The following is a 25058-nucleotide window of genomic DNA, read 5'->3' as shown; positions in this document are numbered from 1 at the left end:
ATGGGAGCATCTGCATTTCTATGTTGGCCTCCCAGACATGATGAAAGTGTTTATTACTGATACGTAATAGAGACGGGAAAATGTGTATTTGTATGCACTTTAATCAATGGAAAGTGTTTTTTGGTGCAATTTACCTTAAGGACTCACTACACAGACACACTCCACTGACACACTTTAATATATTACAGTAAAAGTGCACTAACGCACTTCAATATATTGCAGTAAAAGTGCCCTGATGCACTTCAATATGCTGCAGTAAACCTGCCTGACACGCTAAACTGATACACTTTAATATACTCATGTAAACCTGCCCTGACAAACTAAACTGACACTACAGTAAAAAAGGAAAGTCACACTACACTCACGCTGCACTATCACTATATGCACGTTACTCTGACACTCTACATTCACAATAGAATCACAATAGCAAGCTATAACACACTAACTCGCTAGTAGCAATGAACAGAGCCCTGTTCTATCTCTCTCCACTCCAATATTACACTGCAAATGGCTGCTTTGGGAAGGAACCATTTATAGTGTGGGGTGAGTCTATGAGCAATGAGACATGACTAGACACAGTCATCATTACTAGGGATGATCGAACGGTTCGGGTCGACCATCGGTTCGACCTGAACATTGACTGTGCGAAATTCGGCTGAATTCCGAACTTTTTGCGGAAAAAGTTCGGAATTCGGCAACCAGAACCAACCAAAATGCAATGGGACAGGAACTGGGCTTTAAAAGCCCATGATTGGACCAGAAATATCAGTAAAAGCCAATTGAGGGGGCAGGAGGATGCTAGGAATGTGATTGGAGTGACTAGGGGGTCCAGAGGCCAATCAGTAATGAATACGCCCCCCAGTATATAACATAGCCGCACCAAATCTCTAGCACTGTAATACAGGGGCTGTGGAAGAGAGTGGAAGCAGTTCTGTTACTCCTGCTGCAAAAGTGTAATTTAACAATTATTAGTGTGAGAAAAGGGATATCTAGTGTAGTTAGGGTACTATATACCCCTATAGTTAGATTCAATAATCTAGTTTTTGTAGGGAAAGTGTTAAGTGTCAGGGTGACCGTAGTGTAGTGTAGGGTGAACTGACTCTGACTGCTATGCCAGGGTGACAGAACTCATCCATGTCAGGGTGATCGCCATAAGTAAAAGATAATTTTTCTTAGAATTTTTAGTAGAGCAGGGATGGGGCTCTGCTCCTTGTATGCCAGGGTGACCGAATTCATCCATGTCAGGGTGACCGCCATAAGAAAAAGATTGTTTGTCTTAGAATTGCAGTAGAGCAGGGACGGGGCTCCGCTCCTGTCACACCTAGGCGTTTGTGTTGCAGGCGTTTATTGGGCTTTTTTGTGGACGTCTTTGGAGGCAGGCATGACATCTGAACTTCTGTGTAGGGGTATATATACACACACACACACACACACACACACATATGTACAGTATATATACACATACACACATATAGGTGTAAGAGTAGCGGAACCCCATCCATGCGCTAATGAAATTATTTGCAGGGATGTGGCTCCGCTCCTATCACACTTATATGTGTGTATGTGTATATATACATATATGTGTGTGTGTATATATACCCCTATACAGAAGTTCAGATGTATTGGGCAAAAAATGTTTATTGGGCAAAAAATGCCCAATAAACGCCTGCAACAACACACCTGGGCGTTTTTGTTGCAGGCGTTTATTGGGCATTTTTTGGGCATCTTTGGAGGCAGGCATAACATTTGAACTTCTGTATAGGGGTATATATACACACACACATATATGTATATATACACATACACACATATAGGTGTGAAAGTAGCGGAACCCCATCCATGCGTTAATGAAATTATTTGCAGGGATGTGGCTCCGCTCCTATCACACCTATATGTGTGTATGTGTATATCTACATATATGTGTGTGTGTATATATACCCCTATACAGAAGTTCAGATGTTATGCCTGCCTCCAAAGACGCCCAAAAAATGCCCAATAAACACCTGCAACAAAAACGCCCAGGTGTGTTGTTGCAGAAGTGAGTGTACAGCTTGTATAACAGTGTAAATTTGCTGCCCCCTCAAAATAACTCAACACACAGCCATCAATGTCTAAATTGCTGGCAACAAAAGTGAGTACCCTCCTAAGTGAAAATGTCCAAATTAGGCCCAATTAGCCATTTTCCCTCCCCAGTGTCATGTGATTAGTTAGTGTTAAAAGGTCTCAGGTGTGAATGGGGAGTCGGTGTGTTAAATTTGGTGTTACTACTCTTGCTCTCTCATACTGGTCACTGGAGGTTCAACATGGCACCTCATGACAAAGAACTCTCTGAGGATCTGAAAAATAGAATTGTCGCTCAACATAAAAATGGACTAGACTATAAAAAGTTTGCCAACACCCTGAAACTGAGCTGCAGCATGGTGGCCAAGACCATACTGTGGTTTAACAGGACAGGTTTCACTCAGAACAGGCCCAAAGAAGTTGAGTGCATGCGCTCAGCGTCATATCCATAGGTTGTCTGGGAAATAGATGTATAATAGAGTGCTGCCAGCATTGCTGTAGAGGTTGAAGGGGTGGGGGGTCAGCCTGTCAGTGCTCAGACCATACACTGCACACTGCATCAAATTGGTCTGCTTGGATGTCATCCCAGAAGGAAGCCTTTTTTAAAGATGATGCACATGAAAGCCCACAAACAGTTTGCTGAAGACAAGCAGACTAAGGACATGGATTACTGGAACCATGTCCTGTGGTCTGATGAGACCAAGATAAACATATTTGGTTCAGATGGTGTCAAGCGTGTGTGGTGGCAACCAGGTGAGGAGTACAAAGACAAGTGTGTCTTGACTACAGTCAAGCATGATGATCAGAGTGTCATGGCCTGGGGCTGCATGAGTGCATGAGGGAACCATAAAGGCCAACACAAACTGTGACATACTGAAGTAGAGCATGATCCCCTCCCTTCAGAGACCGGGCTGCAGGACAGTATTCCAACATGATAACCACCCCAAACACACCTCCAAGATGACCACTGCCTTGCTAAAGAAGCTGAGTGTAAAGGTGATGGACTGGCCAAGCATGTCTCCAGACCTAACCCTATTGAGCATCTGTTGGGCATTCTCAAACGGAAGGTGGAGGAGCCCAAAGTCTCGAACATCCACCAGCTCCGTGATGTCGTCATGGAGGAGTGGAAGAGGACTCCAGTGGCAACCTGTGAAGCTGTGGTGAACTCCATGCCCAAGAGGGTTAAGGCAGTGCTGGAAAATAATGGTGGCCACACAAAATATTGACACTTTGAGCCCAATTTGGATATTGTCACTTAGGAGTGTACTCACTTTTGTTGCAAGCGGTTTAGACATTAGTGTCCGATGACATCACTTCTGAAGTTGGTTGTTGTTGGCCGACCAAATTCGTGTGCAGTCTTGAGCACTTTTCAACCAACACGACAGCACTGGACAAAAGACGGCCGATCGTTCGGCCGACAATCAGTGCATGTGTACGGGGCTTAAGAAACCACCTGGTATTCACCAGTGCATCCTGCAAACAGTAATGGATTTTGCTGAGGGCGGCTCACAGGTTGCGGTCCTCTGATGGCTGCTGACCAGGGAAAGCAGAATGATGTACCAAATGATTACACAAACTCAGAAAAAGTTAATTCCTGATCTCTTTCCATCATTATGACTGTCCTGTTTACGGTTCGCAAGAGTTGGTCAGTTATTTCTAGGATATGATGGTGCTTTGAACGGAGGACCATTTGAGGAGGAAGGAGCTAGGTGATGTCCAGCAGAGAGTCCTACACCCGTCGATTGGTGGATATATTTGAAGGCTTTATTTTCACCGATCTCTGGTGAGTGTTCCATATAAGGGGGGGAGCACTGAAGTGTGGTGGAAGCTTGGTGAATAGTCAAGATCTCTCACTCCTCTACCCTGTTTGATGGACTTCGTTTGATTAATTACTGTATGGACTATATGCCTATATATCATAGGAGTTCTTAAGGACTTTTGGTTGTACACATTAGTTCTGGTTTTAGCGCTGCTAGTGTTTTAGATTTATTTTACATGATTTAAATATTCTATAACACCTTTTTTATCATTAGTGTCAGTGTGTTGAGTTATTTTGAGGGGACAGCAAATTTACACTGTTATACAAGCTGGACACTCACTACTTTACATTGTAGCAAACTGTCATTTTTTCAGTGTTGTCACATGAAAAGATATAATACAATACTTACAAAAATGTGAGGTGTGTACTCACTTTTGTGAGATAGTGTAAGTTCAAAATACACATTGCCCAGCCATCATTTGATACACTTATCTTTCTAGTTAGGGGTTCTTTACTGTCTGAGCAGTAAGGATGGGGAATTCTCTTCCACAAGCAGTGGTATCAGCAGGGAGCATCGATAATTTCAAAAAACTATTAGATGGGCACCTTAAAGACCACAACATACAGGGATATACAATGTATGGTTAACAGCAAACACACACACACATCATGGGTTGAACTGTATGGACTGATGTCTTTTTTCAACCTCACAAACTATGTAACTCTGTTACTTTCTGTTTTAGGCCTTGCAGCTTTCTTGTTAGGCAATACTCATTCTGCATACTGCCGATTCACTGTTTAGTGAGGGAGACATAGGTGAACCCAAAATATTATTGGTTTAACATGTGTTACATACACTATATTACCAAAAGTTTGCCCACGTTTTGCAGCTATAACAGCTTCAACTTTTCTGGGAAGGCTCTCCACAAAGTTTAGGAGTGTGTCTATGGGAATGTTTGACCAATCTTTCAGAAGCCCATTAATGAGGTCAGGCACTGTTGTGGACAAGAAGGCTTAGCTCACCGTTCAGCTCTTATTCATCCCAAAGGTGTTCTATTAGGTTGAGGTCATACATCTGTGCAGGCCAGTCAAGTTCCTCCATCCCAAACTCTCTAATTCATACTATATTGCCAAAAGAAATGCGTCACCCCTCCAAATCATTTGATGGAGGGGGGTTATGGTGTGGGGGGGTTTTTTTTTCAGGGGTTGGGATTGTGCTTGGCCCCTAGTTCCAAGGAAGAAAGCTATTAAGGCATCAGCATACCAAGACATTTTGGACTATTTTATGCTCCCAACTTTGTGGGAACAGTTTGGGGGGGGGGCCCCTTCCTGTTCCAATATGACTACACACCAGTGCATAAACAAGGTCCATAAAGACATAGATGAGCGAGTTTGGGGTGGAGGAACTTGACTGGCCTGCACAGGGTCTTGACCTCAACCTTTGGGATGAACACCTTTGGGATGAATTAAATCAGTGACTGCGAGCCAGGCCTTCTCGTCCAATATCAGTGCTCGACCTCACAAATGCACTTCCGGAAGAATGGTGATACATTTCCATAGACACACTCCTGAACCTTGTGGACAGCCTTCCCAGAAGAGTTGAACCTGTTATAGCTGCAAAGGGTGGGCCAACTCAATATTGAATCCTACGGACTAAGACTGGGATGCCATTAAAGCTCATGTGCGTGTAAAGACAGTTGTCCCAATACTTTTGGTAATATAGTGTATCTGGCTATGCAGTGAAAAAAGTGCATATAAACCTCATAATTAGAGTTCAGAATAACAAATTAACAAAAATATATACAATAGCAAAAATAAATAAATATGTATATATTTTGGGGGGATGTGGCCGCACGTGCATGTCAGAGAAAGCAGCTCACAGAGCTCCCGCCGCTGATCCAGGGTCTAACACCTTGCCCCAGCCAACTATTGTGACTGGACTACTGGATCCTTATTGCTGAGATCCCCCAGATCATTTAGATACCTTGCATGTCCCGATCGGGTGCTGCAATGACCCGAGGGAGCAAGATAAAGGACTGCAGTGTCACTGTCCCTGCCGGTCAAGATGGCGCCGGCTCAGGGACTCCTCAGCCTGCATTCCATGGTCCTGACAAGCAAAGGGACACAGGCACCAAGCCTAAATCATTGCGCCCTGGAGGAAAGGACAGTGCTGGGGACATTCTATTATACACCAAGAAGCTTTGTGAGATCCAGGGACCCAGCGCTACAGACTCTGAACCCCTGGCAGACATACAGGTACCCGGAGACATTACACAGGGCCTGGGGGACATGGGGATCCCTGTGCAGCCTGAGATAGTTGATGGACTGGCAGGGGACGTGATGGAGGAGGATCAGCCCACCCTGGGTCAAATTCTCCAAGCAGTGCATAAATGCACAGCCTCAGTGAACACTGTCAAGGACAGACTGGGGGGGTCTCACAGAGGAGGTCGCTCTTTTGCGTCAAGACCTGCAAAAAATAAGGGAACGCACCACGGCTGCCGAAAGTCACATCTGCCACTTGGAGGACCAGGTTCCCGCACTGATCACAGAATCCAGGGAGACTGCAAGGCAAGTTCAGGCTAACAAGAACAAGGCAGATGACATCGAGAACCGCCTGAGAAGAAATAATGTCTGCATAGTGGGGCTCCCAGAGAAGATGGAGGGCAGGGACCCCGCGGACTTTGTTGAAAACTGGCTATGTGAGGTCTTTGGGTGTGAGTCCCTCTCCCCCTTATTTGCGGTGGAGCGAGCGCACCGATTCCCTACTAGGGCGCTACCTAGCAATGCCCCCAGGCCTATGCTCGCCAAAATTCTACATTACAGGGACAGGGAGAAGGTGCTCCGTCTTGCCAGAGAAAGGGCCGATATCAGATTTAATGGAGCCAGAGTGTCCTTTTACCCGGACTTTTTGGCGGAAGTTCAAAAACAAAGGGCAAAATTCATTGACGTAAAGCAGTGACTCTGGTGTATGCTATGCTGTACCCAGCTCGCTTGAGAGTCACGGCGGAAGGTAGAGTGCATTTCTTCGCCACAGCTGTGGATGCGGCGAATTGGCTGGATATCCACGAACCATTTCTAAGTCGCAGGAGACGCGACGACCCCAGAGATAGAATGGGATTACTAGAGCGAATGCATTTTCCTGATGTGGGGGTTTTTCTCCATTATGAACGTGCTCACGCAAGTTGTTTGATATTGAGCCGGCCGGGGAGGTTTACAGTGATTTGTCTGGAAAGTACAGCTCCGATTATGACTAGCAACGACGTGATTTGATGTGTTTCATCATGGCTCTGACTTGGAGCCTACTTCTGAGTTTGCACAGTTGTCAGGGAGAGACATCCTCCACCCTCCTCCCAGGCTGCTGCCAGGGGTACGGCTCTTTCCCGCTTTCTGGCGGAGGTGGATAGGTCTGAGGTGTGGCGACTGAAAAACCCTGACACGGTGCAGTTCTCCTGTTTCTCCAAGACGCACTCTTCACTATCACGTATTGACCTATGTGTGGGTAATAGGGAGGCTGTTGCGGAGATTGAGTATGCCCGTAGGGGATCTCGGATGACTCTCTATTAGTGGTCAGGTTACTGGTCCGCCCTCAGGTGGCTTTGCGCAGGGCACCTTGGCGCCTGAATGCCTTCTGGCTGAAACAGTTTCCGCTGGATAATGACATTCCGGCAGCCATTGCTAATTTTTTTGTGGAGAATGACCAATTCGGGCTGTGCTCAAGAGGTGGGAGGCTTTTAAATGCTTTCTCTGAGGGGTTCTAATAGCCAATGTTAAGAGGGTCCAGACAAAATCGAAACAATTTGAAGAACAACTATCCCAAAGTGCGCAGAGGGTGGAGAGGGATTACTTGGACAACCCCACCAATGATACGAGGGCAGCATGGCTGTCGGCACAATCAGTGTGGGTTGGAGAAGTTCGCTCTTAGGCGGACAAAAAAAGGTTCTTTACCAAAACGTCCTTTTACGAAGAGAGGGAGTGGACGGGCCGTCTGCTGTCGAGATTGGTGGGGGCGCGCCCCTCGATTCCCCCCATTGGGGCTCTCCGGTTGCCTGATGGTGCCCTGGTTAATACAAAGGACAGTGTTATGGCTGAACTGGTGAGATTTTACAAAGATCTATACTCCTCGCGGGCTCATTACAGCCCGGGGGAATTGCAGGACTATTTGACTGCCACCCCTCTTCCGAAGTTGACGGAAGAACAGCGGATCCAACTTGAGGCCCCGATTACTGAAGAAGAGTTGCTGGAAATGGTGGCCCTCTTTCCGGGATCTAAGGCTCCTGGGGATGATGGCCTCCCTGTTGAGATTTATCAGCAGTCTGGGTTGCTACTACCAAAGTTACTAGAGGTGTTTCAGAAAGCTGGGGAAGTGGGGGTACTGCCGGAATCCATGTCTCGGGCTAGCATTGTTTTATTGCTCAAACCGGACAAACCCCCTACGGACCCGGGATCCTATAGACCCATCTCCCTGCTCCAGGCGGACGTTAAGCTACTGGCTAAAGTTTTGGCGCGTAGAGTGAACAAGGTTATAACACACATCATTCATGAGGATCAGGCGGGATTTATGCCCAATAGATCTACGGCCCTTAACCTATGTTGTCTATTTGTTGCAATCCAAACACCAGCAGATAATATGGGAGAGAGGGCACTGCTGTCACTGGATGCCAACAAAGCATTTGACAGTGTTGAATGGGGTTACCTCTGGGCGACCTTGGAATCCTTCGGATTTGGACCCGTTTTCATGTCCTGGGTGAAGCTACTGTACCATCAACCAAAGGCTTCCATTCGGGACGGAGGTAGGGTTTCAACCTGTTTCAATCTAGGTAGGGGAATGAGGCAGGGGTGTCCACTCTCCCCTCTCCTGTTTGCCATAGCCATAGAACCCCTTGCGGCATGCAAGTGGTGCATGTGGGCTTTCAGTACGGTCCCCATCAGGACAAAGTCCTGCTTTACGCGGACGACATGCTCCTGACGTTAGGTGACACAGATACCTCCCTGAAAACAGTTATGGCTGTTATTACTGAGTTTGGTCGCTTTTCTAGACTCACTATAAACTGGTCCAAATCGGCCCTATTGCAGTTAGACAAGGACGCCGCCCCTTCCCTGGGTTCTCTTTGCCCGGTCCCCGTGGTCCTTAAGTTTAAGTATCTGGGGGTTATGGTCTCTGCAGACCCGACCCAGTATAGCTTACTTAACATATGTCCCCTTTTAACCAGATTTCGTGATAAAATTAGAACTTGGAACAAACTATGGCTCTCACTAGCGGGCAGGGTGAACCTCATTAAGATGGTATTGATGCCGCAATTGTTTTACTTCTTCCATAACTCCCCTATTGTCGTTCCTCTGAAAACCTTTTGCATCGTTAACACCCTATTCAGAACTCTTATGTGGAAAGGAAAGGCTGCTAGAGTGCGCCTGGAACAGCTGCAGAAACCTTGCGATGGGGGGGGGGGGGGGGCTCACTCTCCCTAACCCGTGGTTGTACTATTTGGCTTCTCAGCTGCAACTTTTAGTGGGCGCGGTCTCCAGGACGCGAACTGGCACGGCGCTGACGATCATGCAGTGGTTTACTGGCGCGAATGAGGTGCCAGAGGGACTGGAGGCGCAACTTTTTGCTAAATCAAACAAACGCTTCCCGATGTATAGATTTCTTCAAAAAGTATGGGACGAAACCAAACAGATTCAACAGGCCTCCGGTTACACTAAGTTCAGTCCGATTTGGTGCAACAGGACATACCCTGAATTGAGTAAAATAGATCAAGCGGGCAGGTGGCGAGCGTATGGGGTGACTCATCTTACACACATTTTGCGGGGCGGGTCCCTTTTGCCCTTTCAGCAGCTCAAGGAACGATTTTTGCTTCCGGACAGTATGCGGTTCTATTATTTCCAGCTACAACACGCGGTACGGGCACAGGCAGCCCTGGGACAACTCTTTTTGTCCCGACTCCTGTCTTCTTTCTTATGCAACAGTTTACTGACACTAAAGGCTTCATATCAAGCTGCTATGCCTCTCTCCTGGGCACATTTTTGGAAAAGTACCCTGGTGAGGCCTGTGACCACTGGAGCATTGATGTGGGGGAGATCCCTGGAGAGCAGTGGGAGGAGGCCTTGGAGGCGGTGCGTAGCTTTTCCCTCAATGTTTCCCATCAGGTCTCACAGCTTTACATCCTACTTAGAGTGCATCACACTCCCCTGAAACTTCATGCCATGGGCCTTCGTGCAGATGACCTTTGTGGATGATGCCGGAGAGAGACAGGGGATCTGATTCATTTGTTGTGGAGATGTCCAAAGCTGCATAGATACTGGTCCACTGTGTTATCTGCCATTACTAGAGCTCTGGGGGTGGATATCCCTAGGGATCCCCGTCACTGTATTTTGGGGGTCCTAGATCAGATAGTGGAGGATAGGTTTCTGAGGGAGGCCGCCTCTCGGGCTCTCTTTCAAGCCCGTTTACTTATCCTGATACATTGGATAGCACCGGAGTCACCTACTTACAGGATGTGGCTGGAACAGATGGGTACTACTCTTCGTATGGAGAAAGTTATATATTAGCATAGGGGGTCGCCTCAGAAGTTTTCCAAGGTCTGGGGTGTGTGATTAAACTGTCCGGGCATGGCTCCTACTGACCTCATTCTAGATAGTTTGCTAATGTAATTTTCAAGGTTGCATTTTTGTTTGCTTTCTGCTTGGGATGGCGGGATGAGGGTGTTTCACCCACCTTTTTATACTATTTTGGGGTTTCTATGCTTTGCACTGTGACAATATGTACTGCTGTTGGGAGGAGTGGAGCATGTTGTGGGTTACATAATGTTTACATACTGTTGATGTTTTCTGAAAGTTTTATTGTTATAATGGTGTGAGTTTTTCTCAATAAAGCTTTTCTTGATATAAAAAATAATATATGTATATATTTTAGTGTATTCCAGTGCATTTGGTAGTTTGCCTGGATATTCAATTTAATCTAAAGTATAATTTAAATTCAACTCTACGTTTATCCCTACCAGCTAAATAAAACCCCCTAATCTCTTACCATAACACTAACTTACAAAACTCTAAACCTTTTCCTTATTAAGGGTTCTATGTGTAAAACATTAATTAGACAAATGTCACAAACATTTGTCTAGGCTGAACAAATTTTCCCTGTATTTTCTCTAACACTTCGATATCCTTTGATTGACGGTTCCATATACTGTAGTGAACAAAATGTGGTGTACTTTTCAAAATTACCTCATGTAGAAAATATACTGTACCGCATTTTGGCCACTGAATGGAGCTGACGATCATAGGAAGTCGCAGTATTAGGAAAAAATACAGGGACAATTCATGCAGCTTGAATAAGTGTCACAATAAAAAATAAATGTTTTAAAAATAGACCTCTAAGGATAAGTTCACACCACAACACCTATGTCAGTACGTCCATTGGCATGTGCTTGCAATGTACATTACCTTGTATTTTTATGCTCACTCTTGTGCATTTGCTATATATTTTTTTTTTTTTAAGAAATGTTTATACAGCATGCACTGCAGTAGCATAAGAAAACAGGAGCTGGAGGTTCAATGTGACCACATATTTGATAGTTAGGATCAGTGGACTAGGTCAGTGAGTTTAGTGTACTTTACAAATTACATTCACCTTGGACTATTCTGGGCTTTTATGTTTTTTTTTCCAAAAAATTGCTGAATACAAGAACTTTGAACTGTCATACTGAAGTCCTCACTATAAAAACGACTGATACAATACCTGTTCCCAGCACACAACTTTTCACTCCATATATACAGTATGTTATATTTTTATCATTTATTTCTATTTTGAAAATGTGAGACGTAATTCTCTAAGAAGAAAAATGCTTTTAAGTGAAAATAAAACAAAAGTAATACATTTGCAATTATGGCATGTGAAGATGCAAGTTTTTATGTATATTAGCATACATATGTTGTGCTTTGTCAGCGACAAATAAAACTAGGACCTTGGTAGATTTCATTCCAAGCAGTGATTATCGCATTAACCTGTCGGCTATGTGTAATTTACCATGCACAGCCATTATTGTGTCTTTTTTTCCAAGCTAATCTGTGCATGTTTATCTCTATTAAAAATTAAATTTTAATTTACTTAATATAAAGATTTCAAAAGCAGATAACTATATTTCATAAAAAGAATTAAAAACCAAGATTAAAAAAATCAGTCAGATTGTCCACAATTTTGTTAAGAAGAAGGCATCATTTACTAAGAGAGCCTCATTAACGACCAATTATGAACAAGCAAAATCCATCTGTGACTGGCGCTTTGCACTTAAATACCTGTTTTGAATGGTATTACACATGAAAACAGAGGTAGTGTTTTGCTGGGGTTTATGTACAGTATATACAGTAGCAATTTAAAATTAGCTTAAAGTGAATTTGTGCTTTGCAGGACAAAGCGATAGGTTCATTTGATTCTGGCTTTTACTCGACTTCCTTTCACTCCCTGATTCTCTGTTTGGCCACCAGAAGGGAAAAGAAAACCTTGTACTTTATGGTATAAAAAGCATGGGATATACTCCTCTTCCTCCCATATGGCAGCACAAGCGCTTGATGAGTGGCTGCTTAAGTGCCCAGCACTGCAACATGGGGACAGGATGAAAGTACTCAAGCAAAAAAAAAAAGGAAAGGTAAAAATTAGCTGATTCAGATGCCTCTTTATAATTAACTTGTGCTTTGTCAACAGTAACTCTCCTGATCTAGAAATTAGCTTCCCTACATATGTTTACACAGGAAAACCCTATTTTGGGTCTACTGAAGGTTCTTGTTTAAAGTGTCTTAAACCCAAAAAACTCTTTGTGCATATTTCTTTAAAAGGATGCACTATACTTGTATGTGCAGAAGCTTGCCTACATCCTTTTCATTTCTTGCAAATACCTGGTTGATCCTGCCACTCCAATCCATTCTCCTACTATTGGTGGCAACTCTATTGAATACATTGTTCCAGCTCCTGCCACTCTTAGTGACCACACTCCATCTGCTGCCTCGTTCCTTCTCTAGAAGCTGGATCACATGACTCTTTTTGTCACTTGTTGGAAAGCTCCAACTGCCTGAACAAAATTGCCACCCTCCCCTTTCCTATCTCTCAGCTGCTGCCTGCCTCAAAATCCTCTGGAATGTGATGTAATGTGGAGCAGGTAGCATATGAGAGCAAACCTCCATCAATCATCTCTGATCTCACAGTCAATCATGTGGGGCAGATTCATCAAAGATGATTGATGGAGAATTTTTTTTCTCTGCTAGCTGGCCCACATTACACCACATTCCAGAGGCGTGTGAGGCAGCTCACAGAGTGTGTTAGGCAACAGCTTTTATAGTAAGCCTTCCTGCTAGTTTATTATACAAACACAGAGGTAGCATGCTCCTTAGGGTCTGTTTTTACGTACAACATGCTTATTTATTTAACACAAGTGACCACTACAGCACCAATCAGCATTGTCAGGCCACAGGAGAAAACTTCCTCAGTTATGTCTGCAGAGTGCATCACAAGAGTTAGGCTTACAGTACATAGCAAAGTCTTACTTGCTGCCTCGTGCATTGGTACTTACATGCAGATTGTCCTTGTGTCCACACCTCCTACTTGAATGCCGGTAGAGAGGATCATCACTCCCCAGAATTATGATAAGAGAAAGACTTGTTGAAACAGCAGTAAAGCGGTCAAATGAAGAGAAATCTTTCAAAAAACCTATCAACTTGTTATAAGAGCATAGATCTGGTATTCCTTTTTTAATTATTCTCAGCTATAACATATAAGTGGAACAGTGGAGCTAGAAACTCATTAGATGAGTGGGATCATGGGAGATACATAGATTGTTAAGTGAAGCAGGGTTGACAGCCTAATAATCAAAAGCAAGCAATCAGATAGCAGTTTAGTCAACTCAGTGAAAAACAAATTTTTATCTTCAAAACATTTTGTTTTAGTTTTGGACAGAGTAGGGCAGTGGTCCTCAACTCCGGCCCTCAGGGCCCACTAACAGGCCAGATTTTAAGTATTACCTTGGGGAGATGCAGACTAGAGTACTGAAATCACTGAGCAGCAAATTATATCACCTGGGATGTATTTCAGTTATCTTGCAAATCTGGCCTGTTAGTGAGCCCTGTAGGCCAGGGTTGAGGACCACTGGAGTAGGGAATGGTTAGAACTTCTGTCAGGTTTATGTTGCTGTCTATGTCCCAAAGGGAAGAGTCTGTTTTATTACCTGCCTCATAGACACTATATGGTTAATTTACTAAAATTGTAGAATGCAAAGCCGGGTGCAGCTGTGCATGATAGCCAATCAGCTTCTAACTTCAGCTTGTTTAATTAAGCTTTGAAAAAAAAAGAAAAGAAAATGGAACCAGATTTTGCACTTTCCAGTTTTAGTAAATCAACCCGAATAGGTAGTGGGAATAAATCTGCCAATTATAAGGTGAAATTCTGGCTTAGATAGTTTTCACTGGAACCGTTGCCCCCATTGTAAGATTTCTTGTTTCACTGACAACTGTAAATTTTTTTGTTTTCCTGTCTTTCTGCCCCAGTGACAATATTTACAAGGGAAAATATAGAGAGTGAATCTACCCAGTGCAGTACAGATACAAACACAAAGAAAATTATTACAAAGGTTCTATACCTTCCATACTTCATCAAAAACGAAAAAAGGAGAATCTGGGTAGAGATACACTTTATTCCTGATTGGATGGCTGCAATCTGAACCTTGCTCTTTGCCTCGCTAAGCAAGCTTGATAGCTGGTAAATCAGCTTATCAGTATCATCCTATAAATTAAATAGCACCTTTGGGATTGATCCTTTACATTTCTGTAGGGCATGCAACCAATGCCTTGAAAACGAGATGTATTAATCAAGGAACGAGGAAGAATCTCTTCATTTAAGTGAAGAATTCTTCCAAAAGCATTGACTTGCTAAATGTATTTACCAAAATAATATTATAAAAATATAAATTACATGCTTAAGAAGATTGTGCTTGTACAAAATTGAAAGAAAGCATTACCATAGAACAGAAATGAGTGCAGGAACTGAATGTTTTGTTTCTGAATGGATTGCAATACAATGTAAACCAGGTATTCCCTTGTGGTGATTCAAACCTATAATAGCCCATCTCATGTTATTTTCCATTCATACAACTCAGAAGCTATCTGTAGATGTTAAGAGAGGGGAAGAAAAGGAAAAATGGAAAGCACACACACTTACAGGCAATAGCCTTATCAGAAGAGAACATAATAACCGCCACGCATTCTAAGAAAAGATAAACACATCATTAGGGATATTAAAGCATAATAACACTGAAAATGGGTCTAGTTGGGTGGAGCTAAACCCATTACTTATTGTCTTCAAGACCCTGAAGGGGATATAGTCTTACCAACTTGTACAGATGACACTCTACGTTTAGGCCAAAATTACAGCATGTGTTTTATGGCTGAGGCTAGCCCTAGTTTAAATGGTGCTGGCAAGTTCTACATTACCATAAATTACTAGATCAGTAGGAGATTTTTAGGGTTTACCATTGCTTGATGTGCTATAAATCACGCTTTAAACACAGGTCCCTAGATTTACATGAAAGGTATAGTGTGGATGACAGTTCTGAGGTTGTCTTTGACCAACCTTGCTTTGTGTTGCATTACCCTGAAATTCCCTTATACTATTGGAGATGTATTTGTACTTCTGGCAAAGAACGTTAAACACAGCCTTTTACATTGGAATGCATTTAAGCTGCAATGTGTTTGAATATGAAAAACAAGCCTTAACCACTTCTGGACCGGAAGATTTTCCCCCTTAATGACCAGGCCATTTTCTTGCGATTCAGCACTGCCCTAATTTAACAGACAATTGTGCGGTCGTGCGACGCTGTACCCAAATAAAATTGAGGTCGTTTTTTTCCCACAAATAGAGCTTTCTTTTGGTGGTATTTGATCATCTGTACGATTTTTATTTTTTGTGCTATAAACAAAAAAATGAGTGACAATTCTATAAAAAAAAAAAAACAATATTTTTCACTTTCTGCTATATAACATCCCCCCCCCCCCAAAAAAAAAGGAAATGTAAAAATCTAATTTTTTTTACCATTTTTGGCCAATTTGTATTGTGCTACATACAGTTTTTTTGGTAAAAAAAAATCCCAATAACCGTATTTGATTGGTTGGCGCAAAAGTTATCGCATTTACAAACTAGGGCAAAGATTTATGTAATTTTTATTTATTTATTTATTTTTTAGTAGTAATGACGGCGATCAGCGATTTTTAGCAGGACTGCGACATTGCGGCGGACAGATCAGACCCCTAACTGACATGTTTGACACTTTTAGAGGGACCAGTGACATTACTACAGTAATCAGTGCTAAAAATATGCACTGTTACTGTACTAATGACACTGGCAGGAAAGGGTTTACCCAGGGGCGATCAAAGGGTTAAGTGTAAGCCTAGGGGTGCTTTCTAACTGTAGGGGGTTGGATTTAATAAATCAATACAGAGACCTGTGTTCCTAAATAGGAGGAATACAGGAGCTCTGCATTGATTCCAGAGTGAACAACGGTCTGCTGTGTTTACAACAGCAAACCGCCGTTCTCTCTTCATGAGGTGCAAATGCGGGTGACCGGCGGCCATCGGCCCTGTGGATCAGCTTTCCTGATGGCAAGTGGGTGTGCGTGCGCCCCCAGGATTGCTCCTGCTGAGCGCTGCACAGGAATGGCGATTCACGGGAACCTGCTGACCTGCCGCCATATAACTGTGGCGGCTGGTTTGCAAGTGGTTAAAGGGTATGTAAACTCTTAAAATAAACTTTCTCACTTAGGTCAATAAGTGGAACAAATACCCATTATTCCTGTCATTATTTATTAATTTTCTGGTTGCTACCTGTTCTGTGCGGTTTTCCATTGTTTTGTTCTCCGCTATATCTCTGGGCGCCCTAAAGCACTTTCTCTCCCAGGGTGTCAACATTGCTCCTCCACATTAACTGTATAGTAAGTGAGCATTGTGTCCCTGGGACAAGAAGTGTGCTGCTGGCATGATCACCAGGGGAATGTAAAGAAAAAAAGCCTGAAAAAGGAAAACTAAAGCTAGCCATACTAGGGTTCAAATGTGGCCAGTTCAGCAGGGACCAGCCAAAATGTGATTGATGTATGGGCACTGTGGTTGAACCAAATTAATTTACCGACCAAATTCTGTTCAACCAGACTGTTGGAAAAATTCCACATGATCAACAATGCAGGCTATAGACTGCAGCAATGATCAGTGTGTTCTGATGGTGGGGAAGTCTCCTCAATGTCAGAATACAATGACACAGTGAGGAGGATTTCCCAAGTCATCATGAATGTGTGAATGATGGAATTGGGTTGAATTAAAAAAAAAAAAAACTGACCCATCTGTGGCCAGTTTAGTGCAGAAACCACATCTAAGGTCTGATGAGATGCAAAATATTACAGTTTTGTTTAGATACACTAAACCTTGTTCCCTTTAACAGTTTTTACTGGGTATCTTCTTTTAATGAAGCAGCATTAAGGTAAGGGAAATGCTGAAGCTGTTTATATGTATAATATTGGCCTATCTGCATAATATATAAGAGAAAAAAGCACCTTCTCTTTAATGTGTTCTGAAGAGATTGCCATTTTCCATTTGGGGAAACAATTTTGGTCTTCGTAATGCTTTTCTCAGATGCACAAAACTAAACTGAACTAAAATGGTACACATTAAAGAGAAGTAGGAAACTTGCAGTCAAACGGTATGCATTGTACAGTATTAACAAACATGACAGCCTAAAATAATTATTGAAATCACAAAGAATGCAGTGCTATAGGACTCACTGGGAATGCTCATATTTTTAACGGTCTGGCAACAAATATTTTCTACTTCTCTGAACGCTAACTGTATGTTTTAATACTATAATCCTGTATCTTTTAACTTTCTGATCGTTTATGTTTTTTTTTTTTAAACACAACTCCCTCTAAAAGGTTTTATTTTGTATAGAGTGTTAAAGAGTTAGGGCCTTTGACAGGTTTTTTTTGCTATCTGTGTTCCTATCTTGAAGAATTCCCTTAACTTCCTGTCAGGACAAAGGTTGAAGTGAAATCTCTATACACAGCACAGTAGATTATTTAAAAAAAGAGCTAGATGCATTCCTAAATGCACAAAATATAACTTGATTCTAACATTTATTCTAACATAGGTAATATGGTCAGGGGTAGTTGATCCACAGAATATCCTATTGCCCACTGGGGGATCAGTAAGGATTTTTTCTTTTGCTCACTGGAGCTAATCGGATTATGCTTTATTGGGGTTTTTGACCTTCTGGATAAACTGGGTAACGGATTGTTTATATGGAGGTTTTCTATTAGTTTTTTTTTTTCTTCTGTGGGTAAACTGGATGGGCGTTTGTCTTTTTTCAGCTTGACCAACTATGTTAATATGTAATTTCTCAAAAAGGCATCACAAGGAAAGAAGGTAGGGAAATGTTCGGGAATATTTTGGGAAAATCTCCATAATGGAGTGCAGGCAGAAATGAAAACCTGGCAGAAGGTGTAACACTTCCGCACTTGATAAAAAAAAGAAAATAGATGAAAATGTGCTTTAAAAATGACTCTTCAATCCATTGCATAGGCCTGGGTTATTATATTGTGTAATTGTATAATTTTGTTAACTTATTTTGGGCGTTGGGGAATGTTCTTCATTAGTATGATGGAACGTTAAAGGCATTGCATTTTATTTTACATTTTAAAATGTTTTTTTTTTTTTTATTATTATCAACTGTTTCATTTTTCTTTTCTCTAAACTAGTGTAAGTAATGAAATGGAAAGCTAGTCAAATTTACCAAGTTTGCAATTGCATTGAACTGTGCTCAGAAAGGGAAAAAAAAGTAGAATATCCTTGAAAACCCAAGCATCTATAGCCAGTATTCATATTTTAAATCTACTGAATAAATAAATTAGCAAAAACAAATTGTTATTAAAACAGACAAAAAGCAACTGCATGGACATGTAAAGTATGACTCTCTATATACCTCGCTCTCTTATTTAGCTGTCCATTTTACAAAGACTTACAGCTGCCATTGACCACATACAACAAAGGAACCCCTCATTTCTTACAAAAGCATTAAATGCAACTTGGCAGCCAAGGAGTTATAATGATGTCCAATGATGCCTGCCCCATTGTCAGCAGGGTTTAGGATCTGTAAAAAGTTGCAGCAAACTCTATACAATTCCACGGTTTTATTCCAAGAACACATAAAGTGACCTAGGAACCCTCTTCATATCACCTGTACTTGACAAGATGATAAAAGGAAAACTATCATATATCTGTAGATCACTACCAAGAAAGAAAGTCAACAGAATACAGCAAGTCATTACAGAAAGGTAAGCCTAACCATTTATGTATGTAGGCTTTTTATGTATACAAGAATGTTGGGTATACTGATACAAAGTGGCACATTATACTACTTTTTTTTCTTAATGCTACAAACATGTTTTTAAGAACAGCTAATTGCATGGTTACTATACTTTAGACTGCATAAATCATAACAATAACTAAAAGCAAAGGCTAATGTACAAGCATCTTCCTATGCAGAGTTAGCATCATTTTGCAGAGGAATATTGCAGTATTGAGTTGGCTATGTATAAAAGAAAAAAGGTCTATTAAAGTCCCAAGATTCACTGAAATCCAAGGGTGTGTTTCTTCAATAAATAGTAGAACTGCTCGACTTCTGCTGCGATACATAACCCTGTAGTGATCTAATTTGAGAATTCACAGGGTGTTATCGCAAACAGCAATGATTTATTTGAAGAACCAGGTTTTAGATTTACAAATGAACACAGATTTTTGCATGACAGACAAAAGCAATAAATGTACTGGGAGCTCCCTGCTGAAAATGCATTTCCTGTGGTTGGCTCACATGATTGTATTAGCTTGTGTTGTGCTGTGAACCTAAATATTCATAGTACATTCATACGCAGGGGTGATGCAAGACAAAACTCACTTTTCCATCTGGTGAACCTTATCTTAAGCCCTGTCAAGCACCATATGTAATTAACTCATTTTATCTATAGAATATACATATTGCCCTTTATGTTATTCTAAACAGAACCCTAAAAAAGACAAGATCAAGAAAGTTTTAAGAAAAAAAAAAAAAAACTCTTAAGGTATCACAGCTGGGGACATTACTTCTCAAGCAGAGATGTTAAGGCATGCTATCTGGTGATGGATTACAGCCACAATGCAAAACCTTATCGCGCCCAATATAGTTTACTATAGCTTACATACTACAAAGCTTTTAGAAATAAAACACATTTCTTCTGCAAACAAGCCAATACATGGCACTAGATACAGCTAAGAGAGGGCTGTACTGCAGCTGAGTTCCTGGATATTTCATAAAAATTTAGTAAATAAACCATATAAATATACAGAGTTAAATACAACTGTATCAAAATAGCACAAACATATTATTCAAACCACTAGCACCCTGTTATATTACCTTGTTTAGGCAATGATACGGATATTATTTAAAGTTGCTTATAATATGTATTGCTGTTAGATTTTTTGACTGTACTTTAAATTTATGGAAGCAACTGGCATGGCTAAATGATTACTGTAAAATATTATGTTTGAGTAATCATGGGCTTTATCTAACAAGCTACTATGCTTGAACTTTTACCCCTACTACTAAGCTCCTGTCAGTCGATGCACAAGGTAATACATAGTACACTTTGTAAAGGAATGTGATACACCAAAGCCACAGTATAAATTAGGAGCTGTTGGATAACACAATTTAGAGTGTGCTGAGAGCTGTCACAAATCTGATCACTGCATAAAAAGATACTGAACGTTATTCTCACTGACTGTGAATTATTAATAGCACCCTCTGTTTGCCATGTATTTTTGCATAGAGAGAACATGCTGCTATTCTTTTATTAACAACGAAAAACAATAGAAATAATACTAATATATTGTTGTTGTTTATTATATTTTCCATTTTTTTTTTTTTTGTAAGCATATACCTGGTAGAGTTAACTAACATTATTAAACTTGTGCCAACTTATCTAATTTTACAGTCCAATTTTTTCACAGCTGTTTAATGTCTGAGTTGATTTATTTTAAAGCTGATGCCCTTTTCACTTAGTACAGTGAAACTGTACTCACTTCATTTATTTGTGTGCAAGAGAAATTCCTATTTTTTTTTTTTTTTATTCATATTCACGTGAGTGGGTCGTCAAAGATAACACAGGTTCTCTAGACTAAGTGAAAAATATTCTTTACAAAATACAACCTTATTTCACATTGGTAGCTGAATATATACAAAGTCTGAGATACAAGTTGATATATATATATATATATATAAATTCAAACACTAACTGGTGGTGCATTCCACAAGAAACTGGAAGGGTTGGAGAAAAGCCACAAAGTATTTATTTTTATTTGCGTGACAAATGAGGCAGCATTCTCCAAATGGTGTGATTGCGTTCTAACAACTGAGGTTTTTATATAAGTTTATGTAATTTGTCTCAAAATGTACAAAACGTAACCAGTCTTAGTCTACATTTTGTCAGAATGGCCAAGCTGATTGTCCAGGTGCTGAAGATTTTTTAAACATGAACAAAAAAATGAACATTAGTTCAATGGCTTCAGACAAAAACTAAAGTAATGCAATATTACAAAAAAGTAGTATTAAAACATTTCTGTTGGCTTTATTATTTTATAATTAGGGAAATTTCAGGTCTAAAGTCATTGCGGTATAGCACCTGGGTGTTATTTAGTCATCTTCACTTATGATTTCTATTAGCACATAAACCTTTTTTACCTATGGGATTAGCAAAACTGGTTACTTCATTGTTCATGTACCGGTTACCTCACTATTCATTGTTTCATATATATATACACATATATACATACATGCATATATATATATATATATATATATATATATATATATATATATATATATATATATATATATATATATATATAGCATTTTCATAGGATATGGGTCTGCATTGGTGAGGAATCTGTTGGCTTGTAGATGATTTGCTAATATATAAATGGCTTTTAGAATATGTAGTCTACATTATTGGTCAACATTAAAGGATCTGTTTAATACAATGGGAACAAAAATAAATATGCTGTAATATATGTTTCTGGGGTGCTTGCTAAAACTTATACTAGTTTTAACCTTCTGAGCAGGTTGACATTTCCATAGACAATTTTGGGGTTCTAGAACTGGGTTCTGACAAGGGGAGCGAAGGAGAGGTAAGAAAAGTTGCATCATTGGTACCTGCTTTGTAGTGGCAGGCAGGATACGTTTAAGTGAAAATTAGCAAATATACTTTTCCAACATTTCAAAAGGAGCAGTTCACATTACATTAGCAAAAATTGCACCTCCCCAGCAAATCACTCTTAAATCTTGAAGCACAATTTGAAGTAGAATGACATTAATAATTCTTCTGCTACATTTGACAAATTAATTGGGAGTGAATCTGTTTTGCCTTCCTTTGGACCTACATTGCTAAAATTATAAAATGTTTAATGTATTAGTATTTTTCAGTCTCATAAACTATGGAACTATAGCAATAATTTTCTAAAGGTATAGAGAACTTTCACTTTGCAAAATCAATGCCTACTTTGCTTAGCAAATGAAATCTTCTAAGTTAACTTAAACCATCCAATCATATGAAAAAATCATTTTTTTAATTTCCCTAACACGTGATTGGATAATTAAAGTAAATGTAATGCTGCCTTCTTTTCACTAAATCAACCGCTATAAATTCTTCCAGACTTGAGCTATGAGTTTAAATTGGTAGAATACAAAGCAACTTTTATTATATCTGCGGTATTAGGTTGATATAATTCAAAATAGACATATCACATAGAGGATATGATGTAAATGAGATGCAGAGCTTACTGTCTTTGTAAATAATTTCATCACAATACGTCTCTAAATAAAGTCATTTTAAAATTAAAGCTTTGAAAAACTTACCAGTTTGTATTTCTTTAAAAAGTTTTCAGAGCACCACAGGAAGTTGAAAATGCATCAGGGATCAAAATGAAGTCATTCTATCACTGTGAAGAGAAAAAAAAAAGAATGATCAAACAGAATATTTAATGATGGTAATCAACCCTTCCCAATATTTCTCTAAACTTCTAGTGAAAACTGCCAAACTATACAGACGCATAAAGCATTGGCTAACTGTGTAAAATATTCACACAGGTATGTGCATTCTGAATACTTAACTATAAAAAAAGCATATTATTAAAGTAATACAGATATGAGCACAAGCCAGCTTGAAGAGCAGGGCAGTCTTAATTGGCTGAAGAAATGCCTGGTTTAAGGGTCAGTGAGTTGAATACATATCTTGTTAAACTAGCTTTCAGATGTCTGACACACTTGCTCTTTTCAAAAGGATAAATGGCCATGTGATTTAACCACATAGGAACTGACTGTATTTACCTGTTTTAATATAGATTACCTGACTTATTATTTTTATGCAACTCTACTTCCTAGTATTGATTGAAGTATGAAGACACAAATAGCTATGGCTTCAAAAGCTTCTAAAAATTGCAATTTGCACATTTATAATGGAAAGGGGCCTCTAAAGCTTAAAGTTAATAAATACGTGACTCTCCCTGATTTATGTAAGGACTATGTTCAGTAAACAAGCCACATTCTTGTGTGCACCTTGGATTGGCCAATGTATGTGCTTCAGTAAATAAGTGTCTCTGTTGGGTTGTGTTGTAAGCACAAGTTTGTAGCGCTCTTCTGAAGCTTATGCCCTTTAGTAAGTCATTTCTGTACTATCATGATGGCAAAAAGTAATTATTAATATTATTAATGGTTTATATACCACCATCTCCACCTTCCCATGCAGAAGGTATAGCTACAACATATGCAACAAGGAATACAATAGGAGAAAGATCCCTATCCATTTGCGAAAATCTACAGTCTAAAAGATGATATAGTAAATTAAACCTTACTAGTTAAAAGCATAGAAAATTCGACATGCTTCAACAAATATTCTTTTTTTTTTTTGGAATCTATAGAACCAATTTACTGATGTATTTGATTTTTAAATTAAAATGTTATTACTCCGACTGTCTAAGTGTATATGTTAGTTAATAAAAAGTGAGGTTTGTGTAGTAATAATAATAATAATAATAATAATAATAATAATACTAATAGTAATAGTATTCTTATTCTTCTTAATATTAATAATAATAATAATAATAATAATATTATAAATAATAAATAAATAAAAAGAAGAAGAAGAAGAATTCCATTATGCTTATTATTTTAATAAACCTGTCTTGATTAAGCATTGATATAGAACAGAAAATGCAAAAAAAGTATATGTGACTCTCCTTAAAACTTATAGGATATACCCAGATTTCTGGTGCATCTCCCCCCTCCCCCAATCACACACACACACACACACACACACACACACACACACACACACACACGCACACACATTAATTTATAAAACATAGTGGCCAAATTATAGCACAATTATAAAGTATTGCCAATATACACGTTGCATGCTTTCAAACTACTTTTGAACTTTGGGTCTTCAAGATAACAGTTTTCTTTTATTATATATATAATTGTATTTTCCTCTCTATTAAGTGGGATTTAATTTTTGGCTTCATCATGCCAAAAAAACAGTTATTGAACTTTAAAAGCAAAGTCTGAAATGACCTACTAAAATCACTTTGTCAATTGCTTAATAGAAGATGAAGCAAGTCAGAAGACATAACTTTAAAATATATTTCCCAATTGTTGTAAATGATGATGTCCGGCAGAATACTATTTTGATGTTTCTAATTAAAGAAGGTGTACTGCATATATGTGTGAGATTTTACAGTTAAAAACAAATTCAAACAGAGGGGAGCAATATTACAAGAATGGTCAGCATAAATAACTAATTGTTATCTTTCTAATGTTAAAAGATATAAACCAAAAATCATATTGGCACATAGCTTTTTAAAATGGCACAAGAAAAAAAAAGAAAAAAGAAAGAATGAGAGAAAAACAGTATGACAGTTTTATGCTGTTGCATGCAATAGAAAACTGGTCATTAATTGAATTATTATAATGACAAATCTCTATTTGGAGACCACCTACATAGTACAATAACATCTACATTAAGCACTAAGTAAACAATTTTGCTATGTCACGATGGCTAAGATATATACTTCCTTCAATATTGAATGTCTTGTACAGACTGAATTTGAAAAAGAACCAAATATTCCAAATAAT

This window comes from Pelophylax lessonae, assembly GCF_965119305.1.
Source record: "Pelophylax lessonae genome assembly, chromosome: 1".
Lineage (NCBI taxonomy): Eukaryota > Metazoa > Chordata > Amphibia > Anura > Ranidae > Pelophylax > Pelophylax lessonae.
This window is presented reverse-complemented; position numbering follows the sequence as displayed.